Below are 20,895 nucleotides of genomic sequence, written 5' to 3' on the forward strand. Positions count from 1 at the left end.
TAATGATCAAGGGATCAATCCAAGAAGAAGATATAACAATTGTAAATATTTACACCCAACATAGGAGCACCACAATACATAAGGCAAATACTAACAGCCATAAAAGGGGAAATCGACAGTAACACATTCATAGTAGGGGACTTTAACACCCCACTTTCACCAATGGACAGATCATCCAAAATGAAAATAAATAAGGAAACACAAGCTTTAAATGATACATTAAACAAGATGGACTTAATTGATATTTATAGGACATTCCATCCAAAAACAACAGAATACACATTTTTCTATAGTGCTCATGGAACATTCTCCAGGATAGATCATATCTTGGGTCACAAATCAATCCTTGGTAAATTGAAGAAAATTGAAATTGTATCAAGTATCTTTTCCCACCACAACTCTATGAGACTAGATATCAATTACAGGAAAAGATCTGTAAAAAATACAAACACATGGAGGCTAAACAATACACTACTTAATAACGAAGTGATCACTGAAGAAATCAAAGAGGAAATTAAAAAATACCTAGAAACAAATGACAATGGAGACACGACAACCCAAAATCTATGGGATGCAGCAAAAGCAGTTCTAAGAGGGAAGTTTATAGCAATACAATCCTACCTTAAGAAACAGGAAACATCTCGAATAAACAACCTAACCTTGCACCTAAAGCAAGTAGAGAAAGAAGAACAAAAAGACCCCAAAGTTAGCAGAAGGAAAGAAATTGTAAAAATCAGATCAGAAATAAATGAAAAAGAAATGAAGGAAGCAATAGCAAAGATCAATAAAACTAAAAGCTGGTTCTTTGAGAAGATAAACAAAATTGATAAACCATTAGCCAGACTCATCAAGAAAAAAAGGGAGAAGACTCAAATCAATAGAATTAGAAATGAAAAAGGAGAAGTAACAACTGACACTGCAGAAATACAAAAAATCATGAGGGATTACTACAAGCAACTGTATGCCAACAAAATGGACAACCTGGAAGAAATGGACAAATTCTTAGAAATGCACAAACTACCAAGACTGAATCAGGAAGAAATAGAAAATATGAACAGACCAATCACAAGCACTGAAATTGAAACTGTGATGAAAAATCTTCCAACAAACAAAAGCCCAGGACCAGATGGCTTCACAGGCGAATTCTATCAAACATTTAGAGAAGAGCTAACACCTATTCTTCTCAAACTCTTCCAAAATATAGCAGAGGGAGGAACACTCCCAAACTCATTCTACGAGGCCACCATCACCTTGATACCAAAACCAGACAAGGATGTCACAAAGAAAGAAAACTACAGGCCAATATCACTGATGAACATAGATGCAAAAATCCTCAACAAAATACTAGCAAACAGAATCCAACAGCACATTAAAAGGATCATACACCATGATCAAGTGGGGTTTATTCCAGGAATGCAAGGATTCTTCAATATACGCAAATCTATCAATGTGATTAACCATATTAACAAATTGAAGGAGAAAAACCATATGATCATCTCAATAGATGCAGAGAAAGCTTTTGACAAAATTCAACACCCATTTATGATAAAAACCCTGCAGAAAGTAGGTGTAGAGGGAACTTTCCTCAATATAATAAAGGCCGTATATGACAAGCCCACAGCCAACATCATCCTCAATGGCGAAAAACTGAAAGCATTTCCACTAAGGTCAGGAACAAGACAAGGTTGCCCACTCTCACCACTCTTATTCAACATAGTTTTGGAAGTTTTAGCCACAGCAATCAGAGAAGAAAAGGAAATAAAAGGAATCCAAATCGGAAAAGAAGAAGTAAAGCTGTCACTGTTTGCAGATGACATGATACTATACATAGAGAATCCTAAAGATGCTACCAGAAAACTACTAGAGCTAATCAATGAATTTGGTAAAGTAGCAGGATACAAAATTAATGCACAGAAATCTCTGGCATTCCTATATACTAATGATGAAAAATCTGAAAGTGAAATCAAGAAAACACTCCCATTTACCATTGCAACAAAAAGAATAAAATATCTAGGAATAAACCTACCTAAGGAGACAAAAGACCTGTATGCAGAAAATTATAAGACACTGATGAAAGAAATTAAAGATGATACAAACAGATGGAGAGATATACCATGTTCTTGGATTGGAAGAATCAACATTGTGAAAATGACTCTACTTCCCAAAGCAATCTATAGATTCAATGCAATCCCTATCAAACTACCACTGGCATTTTTCACAGAACTAGAACAAAAAATTTCACAATTTGTATGGAAACACAAAAGACCCCGAATAGCCAAAGCAATCTTGAGAACAAAAAATGGAGCTGGAGGAATCAGGCTGCCTGACTTCAGACTATACTACAAAGCTACAGTAATCAAGACAGTATGGTACTGGCACAAAAACAGAAAGATAGATCAATGGAATAGGATAGAAAGCCCAGAGATAAACCCATGCACATATGGTCACCTTATCTTTGATAAAGGTGGCAGGAATATACAGTGGAGAAGGGACAGCCTCTTCAATAAGTGGTGCTGGGAAAATTGGATAGGTACATGTAAAAGTATGAGATTAGATCACTCCCTAACACCATACACAAAAATAAGCTCAAAATGGATTAAAGACCTAAATGTAAGGCCAGAAACTATCAAACTCTTAGAGGAAAACATAGGCAGAACACTCTATGACATAAATCACAGCAAGATCCTTCTTGACCCATCTCCTAGAGTAATGGAGATAAAAACAAAAATAAACAAATGGGACCTAATGAAACTTAAAAGCTTTTGCACATCAAAGGAAACCAAAAACAAGACCAAAAGACAACCCTCAGAATGGGAGAAAATATTTGCAAATGAAGCAACTGACAAAGGATTAATCTCCAAAATTTATAAGCAGCTCATGCAGCTGAATAACAAAAAAACAAACAACCCAATCCAAAAATGGGCAGAAGACCTAAATAGACATTTCTCCAAAGAAGATATACAGACTGCCAACAAACACATGAAAGAATGCTCAACATCATTAATCATTAGAGAAATGCAAATCAAAACTACAATGAGATATCATCTCACACCAGTCAGAATGGCTATCATCAAAAAATCTACAAACAATAAATCCTGCAGAGGGTGTGGAGAAAAGGGAACCCTTTTGCATTGTTGGTGGGAATGTAAATTGATACAGCCACTATGGAGAACAGTATGGAGGTTCCTTAAAAATCTACAAATAGAACTACCATATGACCCAGCAATCCCACTACTTGGACATATACCCTGAGAAAACCATAATTCAAAAATGTTCATTGCAGCTCTATTTACAGTAACCTGGAGCCTAAGTGTCCATCGTCGGATGAATGGGTAAAGAAGATGTGGCACATATATACAATGGAATATTACTCAGGCATAAAAAGGAACGAAATTGAGCTATTTTTACTCAGGTGGATAGACCTAGAGTCTGTCATATAGAGTGAAGTAAATCAGAAAGAGAAAGACAAATACCATATGCTAACACATATATATGGAATTTAAGAAAAAAAAAATGTCATGAAGAACCTAGAGGTAAGACAGGAATAAAGACACAGACCTACTAGAGAATGGACTTGAGGATATGGGGAGGGGGAAGGGTGAGGTGTGTTAGGGCGAGAGAGAGACATGGACATATATATACTAACAAACGTAAGGTAGATAGCCAGTGGGAAGCAGCCGCATGGCACAGGGAAACCGGCTCGGTTCTTTGGGGGGGGAGGGAGGGAGACACAAGAGGGAAGAGATATGGGAATATATGTATATGTATAACTGATTCACTTTGTTATAAAGCAGAAACTAACACACCATTGTAAAGCAATTATACTCCAATAAAGAGGTTAAAAAAATTTGTATCATAGAATATTTCTGAGTAAAGCAATTGTCAGCATATAATCCTGATAAGAATGTTATAGAAGAATTTTAATTATTATGACAAAAAAATCCATAGTAATATAATTCATTAAAGTACAGAATCAATCAAATAAAGGAAGTATTCTAATTTTCATAGTTGGATATAAATTAAAGATTTTATGTAATAGAACTCAATTTCTTTTAAAAATTATTTTGGAGAAGTAATTTGAATTCTTTGGAAGATTTGTGAGTGTACATATTCTTCTCTCTCTCTCTCTCTCTCACTCTCTCTCTTTTTTGCTACTAATATATTATATTTAATACATAATTTGAATATAATGATATTGAACCTAGTAATTATATAAGGAATATGTATTTGAAAGAAATGTGTTTTGTTCAATTCTGTTGTTATTAGTCTCTTTGGGGTTTGTTCCCCATTTTATGTTTAGTGGTAATAATACAGGAAAACATCATTCAGATGGCCCATTGGCTCTTCTAAAATTTTAGGGAGCAAATAATCCCACAAACAACTCTGTAGGAGATGTGTGAGGCAAACTTACTGCCTAATAAGGAGGTAGGCAGCTAGAGTGTTTTGAGTGCCTACTACATGAGAGCACGGCACTTTTCATGTTTTCCAATATTAAAGTCAAGGAACTTTTTCTTGTGCTTTTCTATATAATCTCAGGTCTGAATTCTCCTCTTTTCACTTATTTCCTTTCACCTGTGTATTAGTCAAAGAAATATGCTCTCTAACTACTTCAGCCAGCACTGTCAATCTGGTGCATTGCTTCAGCCAATAAATACAAACTATAGAGAACATAGTTATTTGAGACATGTACAAAATTTACTTTGCTCATTATATTTTTTCCTCCTTTTCTACTCTTCCTTTAGGAGACTGATTTCTCTGTCTCTTTTTTCCTTGTCCTCTCTCTCTCTCTCTTTTGTCATTCTTCCCTTCTTCCTTTCTTTTCTTCTTTCCCTCCCTCCCTCTTTCCTTCCTTCCTCCCTTCCATCCGTGTTCAGTGTGTTTGTTATGTGTTTCTGTGTTTGCATATGTGTATATTAACATTCTCTTTAATTTTCACCTTTCTGTTTTCTTAGAGGACCCAGTAGGATATCTGAGATTTTTTTTTTTTTCTTTCTCTGCATTATTATCACAAAACGCTAAAAAAGAGAGGAAAACCAAGAAGGCCTCCAGAACTACGGAAGCTGATCTTTAGAGAATTTTTCTCGTGGAGCACTAGAGGTGAGTGAATGGAAGCAAATTACTTTCTTCCTCTTCTCTTTCCACTTTAATCTTGGTCAACCTTAAATACACACAGAGCTTAAGTTTAAAAGCCCAGCGTCTCCGTCCAATTAGGGTTTCTGTGAGAGAGATTTGCCGATGCCTCCAAGTCCCTTTATGATGATCTCAGGGTTATCTAAAAATCCAAAGATTCTGATGTCGTGCTTTTTCAGGAAGTAGTGAAAAGTATCTTGTGCTGATTGGAATGTGTGCACAAAAGGGAGAGAGGGTTAAGCACTTTGGGGCAGAGCAAAGGATGAGATTAACTGAACTCTGCTTCTCTCCGGTGGCTACAGGGGCAGTTGTTTTCAACAGAGCTCACAAAACAGACTACAGAATAAGACTATACCTTTAAAAATTATTGCAAAGGTCCATCCAAATCCCACAATGAAGTGTGTGTCTGAGCCACTTCTACTTAGATTTTTAGCCCAGAAGATGCTGCTAATCTTTCAGTGAGAAATGAAATATTTTATTTATATTTAGATAGCATGAATGCTTAAAATACATCAGGAATTATGATCAACATTCACAACTGATTAATTTGCCATTGCTGTTTTTTATTTTAAAAAATTTGAAGTCATTTTATTTTAAACATTCTTCAAAATTTAGAGAGAAACAAACATTTACCAAAAAATTTATCCAGAGTAATAAAACCAATCTAGAATTTTGGTATACTTTCTTCCAAAATTATATCCTATATATTTATATTTAACTTTTTCTTTATTGGATTTCTCCATAATGCAGTATTATACCTACTTATTGTATAATAAATGAAATAATACAGGGCTAAGGTGTATAAAGACAAAGCTAAACATGTTCTCTGACCTCCCCTGTGCTTCTCCAGTCTCACCACCGAGTAACCAACATAAAAAATGTCTCACATAGGGCTTCCCTGGTGGCGCAGTGGTTGAGAGTCCGCCTGCTGATGCAGGGGACGCAGGTTCGTGCCCCGGTCCGGGAAGATTCCACATGCCGTGGAGCAGCTGGGCCTGTGAGCCATGGCCGCTGAGCTTGCGCGTCCGGAGCCTGTGCTCCGCAACGGTAGGGGCCACAACAGTGAGAGGCCCGCGTACCGCAAAACAAAACAAAACAAAACAAATGTCTCACATATTCTTCAACACATGTTTTTATACGAATATACCTTGTGCTTATTTTTACTGATATAATCATACTACACCCATCAATCTGCAACTTTCTAATTTCACTTAAGGTAACATAATCCTCCAAGTCAGTACACATAATTCTAATTATGTCATATTATACTCCTTTATATATATGTGCTTACATAGACATATATTTAAACAAACAAGAAGAGGATATATCATGTGACTTTGTTTTTAAGGGCTTTTTTCTTTTGCTTCTCATTCTCCTTCTATTTCCTCTGCATTTCTACCATTTTTGCCTACCTCCCAGATATATAGAAACAAAGTGGTAATAACCCTTGAATGTGATGGTATCACGATAACCCATGGTTGATTGAAATGTACAGCAGGTTTTAGGTGAGGCTTTGGCACTAATAGTCTGAATACCAAGAATGCTCTACTTTAATGACCCAGGAAGGTAAAGAGGATTAATGAACGTGACAATTATCTCATACATATGCTGGAGCAATAAGATCCTCCCATGAATTCTACAAGCATTTGAGTTGAATACATATTAAGACTCCAAACGAAGAAAACCACTGGCATTTTTGAGCCTGACTGAAAGATAGTCCCTAGAAACAATTAAACTTGCATATAAGACTTTGTGTAAGGATTAGAAATGGGACCAGGGCAGAGAAAAAGTAGAACTTTTCAGTTTATGTGGCTGGTCCACAATCTTCCCACCAGTGTGACTCTATTGCTTCCTTCTGATCTAGAAATTTTCTTTACAGAGCTAAGGACATTGCCAACTTTAGCCTAAGGTACATAAACCAAGGTTACTCTGAAATAAAAGTAGGGCAGAGAGTGAGAATAAGTATATAAAAAATTCTTGTGTCTTCCACCTCAAGTTAAGGCTCAAAATTCAGTCCTCATTACCAGAGATTTCCATTTAGTCCAGAAGAAATGAAATAACAAGCGCATATTTAAACAGTTTAGCCATAAGTTTCTAGGTCATAGACGCACATACTATGTAACAATGGACACATTATCTCAGGTTCAGACGGTGTTAGGTTAAGATAGGGAAGAAGCAAAAAAACTTGTGGCACAAGAGTAGAAGAAATATTTGGATATAGGTAGAAGAACTATTTGAACCTATGTTAAAGATTTACATGGATTTCTCCTTGGTCTTCATAGATGCAGAGAGACTCTAATTAATCTAGGATTTTGTTGTTTTTGTTCTTTTTTATGATAGATTTACCTGGGTTTGGAGTATTGGTCTCACAATTATTTTTTCCCATTCTTGCAAGTTTAGGAGAGTAGATGCTGATATAATTGTTTATGTTCAATCTTCAATTTCTTTACTGAGGTGAAAAGAACTCAATAAATACTCATGTTCTTAGTATTTCCTATGTCTTTTACTTTCTGTCCATTCTCTTGGACAATTGCTTTTTCTTTATGAAAAATTTAGCAAATGTTTGAAGAAACATGTGTTGTATTTTTCACTCCTTTACCTGTAGGTATTATGCTTGCTGAATAATTTAAAGGTAAAATCAAAACTTATAACCATCAATGATAAAATACAGCTGAATTGTGCTTAGTTTTACTTTGAACAAAGAAATAAATTATGGCTAAAAATGGGGCAAAATTTAACTATGACAAAATTAAACAAAATTCCACATTAGGCATGGCTAAGTAGATTAAGACAAGTGATTATGATTTTAATATCTTTCTGATTAGAAATACTTGTGATATAACCTTCAGGAAATTAATTTACCAGAGCTTTACAATATTTGTGGGTTTTTTCCACCTAAATCCAACCACCAAATGTGCTTTAAATATTATTAATGAAAGAACTTGTGTTAAGTCGTAGATAATAGCCTTTAATTTATCCTATTTTAGTCAACTCTTATTTTTCTCAACCATAAAGAGAAGTTATGTTTCTAGATTGTCTCATAGGTTCTTCCTAAAATCAAAGTATTACGTCTCATTTTTAATCTTTAGACAAATTCTGTTGCTTCTATTTCCACAATGCCTTGACTCATTTCTATAACCCTGTGCATTTTCTTAAGTTTGGGACTCTTACCTGTATTTTTCAATAAATATTATTATAACTTATTTCCCTGTCTCCAGTAAGCCCTCATTTTAATTGTACCATCTATTTCTAACACATTTTTGTTTTTAATACAAAAATTTGATAATATCACTGTTAGTCATTTCTTTAAACATTAATAGTGAAGTTCACCAGTTTAATTTAATTTTATCATGTAGGAAAATGACTACAATTCATGCAACCCTTTTAGGATTCTATAATTTCTATAAGCAGAAATGGTAATGGTTAAAACATTCTTGGATAGAAAAAGTTGTAAACTTCCAATTATATAGTCTAGGTGTTGATAACCAATATTCCTTGTAAATTTGGAGTTACTGGGACAAAATCAATACCTAATTTTAATTAATAACTGGCTAATATGAGGTTTCTGTTTTATGTTTTTCAAAGCTTAATGCAATAAATTTTCCACTTTGATGTTCTTTGACATTTTGCAAATTAAATGGAGCCTTAAATATGATCCTCTTCAGTACAAAAGTGGACAGAATCCTTTGTGACTACTTTATTAACTTCTGTCAGAGCACTCAAATCATGATCCCACAAGACAACTGTTCGTTTGACAGATGATGATGATTATTATTATATTTAAGATCCATAGTGCTTTAAACTTTGTTTCATGGAATGGTGAATAAGCACACATAAATGAAGCCTCAGTCAGAGATTTTAAATGGAGGAAGAATAAAGCTTATTATGATGCTATCCTTTTATTGAAATTGTACAACCACTACTTTAAACCAGTTAGAATTGTACTTTCAAAGTGCAGATCAGGGCTTCCCTGGTGGCGCAGTGGTTGAGAGTCTGCCTGCCGATGCAGGGGACACGGGTTCGTGCCCAGGCCTGGGGGGATCCCACATGCCCCGGAGCGGCTGGGCCCGTGAGCCATGGCCGCTGAGCCTGCGCGTCTGGAGCCTGTGCTCCGCAATGGGAGAGGCCACAACAGTTAGAGGCCCGTGTACCGCAAAAAAAAAAAACAAAAAACAGTGCAGATCATTCTATGATTCTGACATCCACAAATAATAATAATAATGATGATAATATAATAATAGTAACAATAATAACAAAATAGTCATAATGACGCAGTGCTTACTAAGTGCTACATACCATTCTGAGTGATTTACATGCATTAACTAGTTTAAACCTTACCAAAACCCTAAGAATTAGGTACTATTATTAGTCCCTGTTGCAGCTGTGGGAAATGAGGGGCAACTTTATCAAGTAATATTTCCCCAAATCACAGAGCTAGTGAATGGTGGAACTATGTTTTGCAACCAAACGATCTAGCTACAGAATCCATGATCTTGATCGGTATGACATACCTTCTTGTAACTCAACTTTTAAGATCATACTGTGCAAAAGGAGTTATGCAAGACAATTGGGGATTGTAAGAATCCTACAACATGCTCTCTTAGTTTTAAAAACTGAAATCTAGTTTACGAAACGTCAGAATATCTGGCCATATAAATGAGACTAAAAGGTAAAAAATAGCTCTCCAAGAGTGTTGTGCATTTTTGCAATCTTATGACTTTATTCATGCTACTCTACATTCTATATAGCAATCTGTATGTTCTCTATATTCTGTATTCTTTCTGTGCTATTTTCCTCTAAGAATCCTTCATGTATAATGACCAGTTTACGTAAAGTTGTTTCTGTTCCTCCTAATAGCAGAATGCACTCTTTTTTTGTGATCCCATTGTACCTGGTATTTTTACTTCTATTTAGGACTTTGGGCCTACTATGTGCCAGACACCATTTCCACAAATGAAAGCTAGAAGTAGCAATAGAGCAACACATTAGTAATAATCCTAGTAGAGAAGTTCATGAAAAGACATATTTGTTGGCCTGGCAGTTAATGGTGGCAAATTGAACACATTTATTAGCCTCCATTTCCTCCAATGTCTTTGGTAAAACAAGAGAAAGATGTTTCCCTAAAAAAAAGAGTGGAGAGTGGAGGGGCTGGTGATGGATAAATCCACAAAATTAAAATGAATATAAAAATAGAAAAAAAAATTTGAAACTTGAACACAGATAGATGAATGGTCACTGTCAGAAGATTTCAGAAAGATGAATCCAGTAGTCCCTTTGGTAAGAACCAAGAAGCCTATCAACACTTCCAAGGTTTACTATCTGACCTTTGAATTCCCCTGCTCTTCTAGTAGCATAATAAATATAATAAATACATAAATAGCATAATAAATAATATAATAAAATGTATTTTATTTCTATTTGTTCTAGAAATTCTGACTATTCCAATCACCTTAGCCTAATTTTCTGATTCTGAACTTAAATGGCAAATGGTTGAGAATTAAAGAAATAAAGTTTGTTAAAGCAACTTCAAAATGTAGTAATGGGAATTTTAAGTAAACTATTCATATTTTTTGTGAATTCTCACCCTCTCTTTAAAAATTATTTCTGTTTCTTCAGATATTCTATTGCTATTTTTTCAAGTAGATCATTAATATCTTTTAAACCTTGTAATGTAGTCATATTACATTGTTATTAGGCATAAGTACATATTAACACCTAATAACAGTAGCAATATTGACAATAATAATAATAATAATATAGTTGTGAGTAGCATATAATACTGCAGTTCTCAAATACATAAAGCAAAAAATTGGCAGAAATAAAGTTAAAAAAATATAGAAAAATCCACAATTGTAGTTGGAGGCTTTAACTTTCATCAATAAGTAATTAATAGAACAAGTAGATAAGAAATCAGTAAGAATAAAGAATTGAACAACACTATCAATTAAGTTGACCTTATGAATGTTTACACAAATAGAGGTCAGTAACAGCAGAATATGAAATTTTTCTCAAATGTGAATAGAACACTGACTAATATTGACCATATGTTGGGCCAAAAACAATACTAAATATATTTCAAGTGATCAAAGTCATTCATACTGAGCATGTCCAAGGACCACCATTTGGTATTTAATTAAAAATTAATAATAATGAGATATTTGGAACTTAACAACCATACTGCTTACTAAGTAACCCAAGGGTCAAAGCGAAAAATCACAAGGAACTTTAGAATATAAATAATTAAATGATACCCAAAACACAACCTATAAAAATTGAAACAGATAGCTAGTGGGGACCTGCTGTATGGAGCAGGGAGCTCAACTCCGTGCTCTGTGGTAACCTAGATGAGCGGGAATGGGGTAGTGGGAGGGAGGTCCAAGAGAGAGGGGATATATATATACATAGAGCTGATTCACTTCGTTGTACAGCAGAAGCTAACACAACATTGTAAAGCAACTATATCGCAATTAAAAAAAAAAAATTCATGGGCAGCAGCTTAAACAGTCCTTAGAGATAAACTTTGTGACAACATTCTCCAGGTCAACCAACACCTCTGAGAACTCCTTTTTATTCTCCTCTGCTGGCACCTACTTCTCCTCTATATTCTTCATGTATCTTGGTATGTTTTAAGTCTCAATCCTAATCTCTTTTTCTTCTTATACTCTTCAATATCTAGGAGATCTAAAACATCTCCAGTTATTAAGGACTATCATTATTTTTCACTTGCAACGCAACTTCTTGAGCTCTAAACCCCAAAACGATATTTTTGTGAGCAAATACGATATCGTATTTATTGATGAATTAAAAATTAAAATATTTTGAATCATTTGAATATATGTTTAAAATAAAACATGACATTTTGGCCTACAGTCTTTTTTAAAATAATTTTTCTTCCAGTTTTACTGAGATGTAATTGACATACAGCACTGTATATGTTTAAGGTGTACAGCATGATGATTTGACTTACATCATGAAATGATTACCCCAATAGGTTTAATGAACATGCATCATTTCACATAGATACAAAAGAAAAGAAAAAGAAAAAAACTTTTCTTGTGATGAGAACTCTTAGGATTTACTCTCAGCAATTTTCGTATGTAACAGAGTTAATCATATTATTCATGTTGTACATTACACTGTAATTTTACATGATGATTTATCTTATAACTGGAAGCTTGTACATTTTGACTGCCTTCATCCAATTCCCCTCACCCGCACCTCCTGCTTCTGGTAACCACAAATCTGATCTTTTTTTCTATAAGTTTGCTTGTTTGTTTTTTAAACTATAATTGACCTTCAACACTATGTTAGTTCATGGTGCACAACACAGTAGTTAGATATTTCTATACCTCACAACAGCTTTTAATGTATCTTTTTATTTATTTATTTATTTATTTTTTATTTTTTTTATAATGTATCTTAACTAGGGGGGCTCGTAGCTCTCCAAAGTCAATTTATAATGAAACCTGATTTCACCATATTATTTACGTTTTTGTATTACCTTTATTCATTACTGTCCCTTTCATAAAACTGAGTCATCTATAATTGTATTTTCCCTGCATCTATTCATTCTCCTCATAATATAATCTCCAGATTAAAGGCAGGGTGATAATTGTAAAAATGTAAATCTGATCACCATTCTCCCTTGTTTCAATTATCACTGAGAGTTTTTTAAAATTCTGAGATAAGTAAACATTTGAAATGTTTAAGCAGAAATAAATAGACTTTGCAATGCTAAATGGAAGAAGACAGACAAGAAAAGTTTATTTCAGAGAGAAGTTATTTATGTGTGAATATTATAGAGATATTTATTTGAGCAGTAGCCCAGAAGATATATCCTATGTACTTTAAAAAAAACTTGACAATTTAATAGATAAATTAATATTAAGATTGAAAAATTAGAAGATCTTTCTATTAAAAAACAACTCTGAATAAGAATATAAAGGATTGAAAGGGCGAGTATACATATATTATATATATAATATATTATCAAAATATCATTTAGATACGAATAAGATGAAAATAAAAATGGGTATAAAATGTTTCAGAACAACATTGTAAGCCGATAAAAATAAAAATTGTGGTGCACACTAAGTTGTACCTCCCATGTCCCCATTGAGGATGGACTTGTAGCAGTTTCCTGCAGACAGGTTCCAGTTGTCAGCTACTTCAGGGTCTACCTTGGTGGCAGAGAGCAGCCTTTTGTAACAGCTCACACTTCCTAGGGTGATCCACATCCAATGACTGATAGAGAAGATGGTATCAGGGCATTCTGGAGAGAAACTAGGATGGGTCATATATGCTCCAGAGATCCACATGGAATTGCCTAAGTTATGTTAAGCTTATATCACAGTTCTGCCTCTCTCAATCCTGCTTTCCACCTTTCCTTCCACAGGTGTTGAGCCCTAAGAAATATCCTGCATGCTCAAGTCTGTATTAGTGACCAATTGCAAAAAGCCTAACTAACAAAAGATTACTCATAATTATGAGGAAATGGGAGCCTTTTCACTTTTTATACACTACTGATCCATTTTGCAGTGAGCATATTTTTCCACTTTCCTTTTTACATGTAATCATATAAGAGGATTACATTAGTCACATTCTTTATCATTATGTAAAAGTTTGGAAATTATAGACACAACTTTAAGCAGCAAAGAAAACTCCAACCATTTAATTAAAATGATCAATTCTACCTGACACTTTGAACAGAAAGAAATCAGAATTGAAACTAAAAATTATTTTGAAAATAATTATAATGGGCAGCATGTTGTCTACAAAAAGTTATGCCAGTTCTTCCAAAAGTGCACCTCATAGCAAATTCACAGACAAAAATTATTTTATTTTTAAAGAACACAAGTTGAAAATAATCAACTAAGCATCCAACCCGTAGAGTTAGGCAAAAAGTGTCTAAAAAAATAGGAAGAAGAAATAGACTATAGAGAAATCAAACCATCAAATCAGAAAAAAGGAGAAAAATACTATAAATATTTAAATAGACCCAAAATGTAGATATGATACATGGATATATATCATCAGGAAAAAACAATAATAAACAAGCATGTGACTTAGGGCTGTATATATGAAATGACTATAAACAAATAATTAACTTACAACTACATGCTAATAAATGTAGCAAGCTCTAATGGGCTTGCTACCAATGCACAAAGGGGGACTTCCCTTGTGGCTCAGTGGTTAAGAATCTGCCTGTTAATGCAGGGGACACAGGTTCGAGCCCTGGTCTGGGAAGATCCCACATTCCTCAGAGCAACTAAGCCCCTGCACCACTACTGCTGAAACTGCGCTCTAAAGCCCACAAGTCACAACTACTGAGCCCACGTGCCACAACTACTGAAGCCTGTGTGCCTAGAGCCCATGCTCTGCAACAAGAGAAACCACCACAGTGAGAAGCCCATGTGCTTCAAAGAAGAGTAGCTCCTGCTCACTGCAACTAGAGAAAGCCCGTGTGCAGCAATGAAGACCCCACACAGCCAAAAATAAATAAATAAATTTATTTTAAAAAAAAAGACAAAATAGGGGAAACTAACATGTAATGTTACCAAGTCCAAGCTTGTACTGCTCACCACAAGACAGGCCAATAAATCAAGAGACGAGTTTGTTGGGGCAAGGAATAGTGACTTTATTCGGAAAGCCAGCAGACCAGGGAGGTGGTGCACTAGTGTCCCAAAGAACCATCTTGCCCGGGTTTGGATGTTAGCTGCTTCTTTTATAGAACAAAGACGGGGAGGTGAGGTGTTAAAGTAAAAAGGTGACACGTTTTGCAAATATTTCCTGGTTCAGACAAACTGCAGACGGGATGTGTTAATTTCTTCTTTCCTTCAGCCATTCACAGGTGGGCCTGGTCAGGATGTTTCCTATGAGCTTAAACAAAGGTATTTTAGCTTAGCACTCAGACATGGGAGCCAGCGTTCCAGGGCATGGGCCATTATGTATACTTTAAGCTATAGGCAACATCTGTTTAGTGATTAACTTGTAGCAAAAGCAATAAATAGAATACAAAGATTAAAAGAAACAGATCCAATATGGAGTCAGATTTGTGTTTTTCCCACACTTATGACTATACATTTACTGGGCATGCTGGCATCTATGCTAAGTAATTTACATGCATTATACCACTTAATATGCTCAACCATCTGAAAGAGTAGGTTATTTCATTATCTCCACATTACATAAAATACTAAGGCTTAGCTAGTATGGACACTTGCCTAAGATTATAAGACTAAACTAAGAGTGAAATGGAATATAAATTCAGATTTTTCTGATTTTAAGGCTTAAACTATGAACTTCTGCATACTACTGACTCTAAGTATCAAAAATATAGTAAAATATCAAGTATCAAAAATATTGAGTATCAAAAATGATGAAATCACTGTGTGCTATTTTCTAAAAAGAATAATCCAACATTCAGGTAGCTGTTTGTATAATACTTCACATCAATATTTCAAAGGGAGAGAAATATTAACTCTACTTAACACATGCTAAGAAGGTTATTGGAAATATTTGAAATGCTTTTCTAGTTTATACAAAATGCTATTATTCTACAAAGCTATCAATAATCTAATTTAAGTTCTAGATAACATTATTTTAACCATGGGTTTTCTAGCACTTGGCACAATAGCTCTTTATCATTTGCTCATATCAGATAATATTACCTGCAATGATAAAATATAAGTGAATTTCCTATTAAAATTTATATTTCTTATATTCCCATATTTATTGTTTAATATCAGATATATCAAAAGAAAAGGAAAAAGCTATAATATTAAGAAAGGAAAATAGTATTATGATTATTTACAGGTGATACAATTCTTATCAGGGCAAAGCAAAGTAAATTAACTGGACAATTATTAGACTGAGTAAGAGAGTTTAATAAGATGACTGGTAAGAAAATAAATGTTCAAAAATTGAGTTTCTTAATGAAAGCAATAACCATATAGAAATATAATGAAAATAATTTTTTCACAGTGAAAAGAAAATCTGAAAATTCAAGATAATTAATAATCAATCATGTGGAGACCCTAGAGAAACAAAACCATCAAATTTTAATGAGGAAATAATAATAATAATGTATATCTTACACATATAAGATATATATTATATATATAATAAAATATATCTTTACCCATAAATATTACTTTTAGTAATCTTAGATATATAGTTATTCAATTGTACAACAGATTAGAGAAGAAGGTATAGAACTTCAGTTTGTGAGCTTGAGAAGGAACAGTTCTGTACTTCATGGTATACCCATCTTTATTAATATGTACATTGTATGTATATTTGTGTGTGTGTACACACAGACACAAACATATATGTATACAAATATACACACATGTATATGTGCCTATGATGTGTCTTTTTGGATTAACAAATTTTATAATTCAATATTATCTTTCAGTAACAAAATAAACGCTGCTGAAACTAGAAATAGTGATTTAGAACAGCAACAAAAGAATTTACCAAGAACAAAAAGTAAACAAACATTAAAGACATTAGGAAGGTTTCTTTTGAAAATATTATAAATGCTCTTTTACAAATAGTATGCAGTCTCTTGTCATGCTTGCTTATAACCCTCAATGGATCCCCATTTCCTAAAAGTAACTGCGAACTTCCTTATACTGGCCCTCACCTTATCTCTTCTTCAATTCACCTCTCCAACCTCATTGCTTTACTGGGTCATCCTCACCCCTTCCTGTGCTTCACGTACACTGGCCTCCTTACTTTTCAAGGACTATTTGCATTTGCTCTTCTCTCTGCCTAGAATTTTCTTCTGCTAGATAGCCACATATATCACTTCCTCATCTCTGGGAAGTCACCTTCCAGCAAGGCCTGCCCTGACCACTGTATTTAAAAGTGCAACCTGTTCCAGTTCAAAGATCCTAAGGAGGAAGTATACTTGACATCTTCTAGGAATAGCAAGGAGGCACTGTGGCTGCAGAAGAAAGGAAATGCCTAATCTGTTAACAATTGTTATAACTTCATGATAGGAATTGGTTACAGAGTAGTTATACCTTACATTTTCCTGTATTTTTGAAATTTTCCATAATAAGAATTATTACCTTAATATTTGGAAAAAATAAAATTACAATAAACAAATACTAGTTAAATTGATAACATAATTAGGTGACCCCGGAAATTAAGAGTCAAATGTATGAATGGACTATATACAAGCATTGATGCAGTGTCCTTCTCACTGTGGATGAGTATTTCTAATGGTGAAATGTCGCTAAGCCTTTTCTGCCTCTGGGACCACTTCCCAAGCTTTATGCTGCATTTGCTCTGTAAGACTCCTTGGTTCTACCTCAGTGTACTCTGGGACAAAAGAAATGGGAGATCACTCCAGGAATCTATGCATCACTAATACATTTCTGTTCATCATAAAAAAGAATCACCATATCATTCATAACTTTTTAATTTCATAATCATTTGATCTGTTGACATCAGGCATAAGATAGAAAGTAACCAAGGTAACATTAAGTCCTTACAATAGTTTATAGAATAAGCCCAGCAGCATTCTGAGGAGCGCACATACCAAAATATCCAGCCCATTCCAAAACTAAATGTAATTATCATTGTGCAACATTTGGGAAAATAAAACTTTATTATCTGAATAAAATTTGATTTGTATAAGAGATGAAATGCCAAATAATGAATGAAATATTGATCTGATTACTGTAGACAGTGCATTAATGTGTGGGAAATGAGTTTATGAGAAGACACATTGATAGATAGGCAGATAGATGATAGGTAGATAGATGATTAGATAGATACATAGTAGAACTCAACAGATTTCACACACAAGTAAAAGAAATATATTATTGCCCCTATTGTCAAGGCCATTAAAATTTTTTTTCTTCCTCAAGTTGGAAGCATAAATGAATATACTGAATATGACTTTTGCATTTGAAAATGACCAGGCAGACATATAAAAAAAAAGGGAAACTTTGTGTTTGTGGTATTTGCATTTGTTGACTAGAGGTAAAAAGACACCAGTGTTTTTCTTCTACTCTCCTCACTGAAACCTTTGCACATGTTAATTCTCCCAGAATAAAATATGAATTAGAAAGGCACTCCTCTCACTATGTAAATACTGCCTCTCATCACATAACTCATAGGATACTTGAAACTTGTTTTTGAGAAGATTTGACTGTACTGTGTGTTTTTTCAAAAGTAATCCTGAGTTAAGTTTCTTTAAAAAAAATGTAAATAATAATTACCATGAGAAAAAAATGATGCTTTTAATTAGGTTTTTTATCTTTAGCTTAGAGCTTTATTTAAACTCTATTTTTGTCTCTTTTAAACAAGATATTCATACAATATTGCTAAATTCAAATCATACTCTATGTAAGGCACTGTACTAAAAGCTGGGCAATATTCTTAATCTTTCGTCTTGGTTTCAAGAGGAAACACAGAAACACATTCTCAGAGTTCAATAAGCATTTCTTAAGTGGATATATTTATAAGAAAAAAAATTGTCAGATCGTGTTATGAAGAAAAATAAATGAAGATAAAGGGATTAGAGAGCGCTGCAGTAGAGGGCGGGGGTTTTATTTTATAGAGAATAATCAGGGAAGGACTCAGAGATCAATAACCTCTGAGCAGAAAAGGAGGGCTTGTGAGCATGAACCAAGCATTTCTCGGGAAAAATCGTCATAGGCTCAGAGAAAAGCATACACAGAGGCCCTGAAGCAAGAACGCATTTGTGATTTCCAGGACAGAAAGCAGGGATGATAGCCAGTAAGAGATTGAATGTGGGCTAAACAGGGATTAGTCATGTAAGACCTTGTGGGCCTTGGAAGACTTGTAGTTTTACTCTGAAAGTCATGAGAAAGCATCAGTGGCTTTAAGCAAAAACAGTGACACAATCTCACTTAGGTTTTAAAAGGATCACTGGGTTTTGTATTGTGAATCAAATATAGAGGAACAGAGTACAGTTAGACCAGTCGGGAGGGTATTGAAAGAATTCAGGCAAGAGTCCATGATGGTCTAGACCAGAATGTCAGTCATGGAGGTGATTAGAAATGTCTGGATGTATTTTGAGAGGCTAACTGTGTATTGTGCTTATGCTCAAAACCCAAACTGGCTTCTCATCGGACCTTGGTCTGCAAGTTCCTCCAGGGGCAGTGTCCTGACTACTTCTCATGTCTGACTTCTGTTACTCTCTGCATGAATGCTCTCTTGTGTGTCAAATCTATTCACAAATGTCATGTCCTCAGAGAAGTCTTCTCAGAATACTCTCTTAAATACACCTACATCATTCACTTTCTCCTTGCCCTGGTATTTGTCACTTCATAACACTTATTACTATCCATTATTATATTACTTATTTATTAATTCTGTCTCTCCTTTCAGAATATAAACATAAAAGAAAATACATTTTGAAATAGATTCTGAAGAATTCAAACAAGCTTGACATGAAATTGCTATTAGTCTATAGATGTCAATTATGTTACATTGCTGAAAAAAAATCTAAAATCTTAGAAATACTAATTGAATTCTAGCTTCATTACAATTTGTGCTCCATAGCTTATTCATTATGCTGTTTTCCACTGATTAATTACATTTTAATCGTAAATGTAAGGAAAAATTACTAAGCTTACATGTATTTTCCTTCATATTTATAATTCCATCACACTTAAAAAATAAGTAAAATTTCTGTAAAAAACAAGGGTATGTAATCATGAGATTGTTTCACTACATTAATGATCTAATACTATAAATGTCTTGGCACTGATTATGTTGCTGCATTCCTAAATTAATTCAAAAAGTTTTCTGACAGCCAAATGTGCAAGGCTATGAAGTTAAATTAGACATTACCCTGCCCTTGAAAAGCTTATAGTCTAATAGAGAAAAGCACATTGCTATCAATTTGGAGAGAAATGACATCTTGACAATATTGAACCATTTCATCCATAAACACAATTTATTTCCACTTATTTGGTATTGTTTAATTTCTTTAATGAGTGTTTTAGCATACAAATCTTGCACATATTTTATGAGATTTATATCTAAGCATTTCATTTTTGTGTGTGTGCTATCAATTTTACGGTTCTTGTCAACAGCTAGATTTTGATTTGATTGCATTGTCTTGAATTTTTGTTATCAATTTCATTGATATATAATAGTATTTTAATTATTTTCTTCCTTCTGCTTGCTTTGTGTTTAATATAATTTGTTTCTAGTTTCTTAAGGTGGAATCTTAGATCACTGATTTAAAATCTCCCTCTTTTATAATCCATATTATCATTTTTATTTATACTAATTATATAATTTTACATTTAGTATAAATTAATATGTATTATATTTCTATGCTATGTTATAGAATATATATGTGTATATAATTATAGTTATAACATTTAATTTACTTAATTTTTCTACTAAGCAGTGCTTCAACTGCCTCCCATAAATTTTGATATGTTTTGTTTTAATGTATATTCTATTCAAAATATTTTCTACTTTCCCTGTAACTTCATCTTTAATCCATGTTTTTATTTTAAAGAAGCCTGTCCTTTAATTTCCAAATATTTTAGGATTTTCTCAATATATGTCTGTTAATGATTTCTAGACTTTAGAAGAAGTTTCATCTGACTCTTTGCAGTGTTCATGCCCCATCTCTCCGTGAAGGAAACTCTCTTTCTGTAGTTTTCAGAAAAGGTGGTTGCCTTGAGACTTCAGTTCTCTAATAGGTCCAACAAAAGTGATTTTGCAGATTAACTGGATTTTTCTTTGGATTAAGTTGAAAGATAC

The sequence above is a fragment of the Lipotes vexillifer genome, unplaced genomic scaffold (assembly GCF_000442215.2).
Source record: "Lipotes vexillifer unplaced genomic scaffold, Lipotes_vexillifer_v1.1 scaffold922, whole genome shotgun sequence".
NCBI classification, from domain to species: domain Eukaryota; kingdom Metazoa; phylum Chordata; class Mammalia; order Artiodactyla; family Lipotidae; genus Lipotes; species Lipotes vexillifer.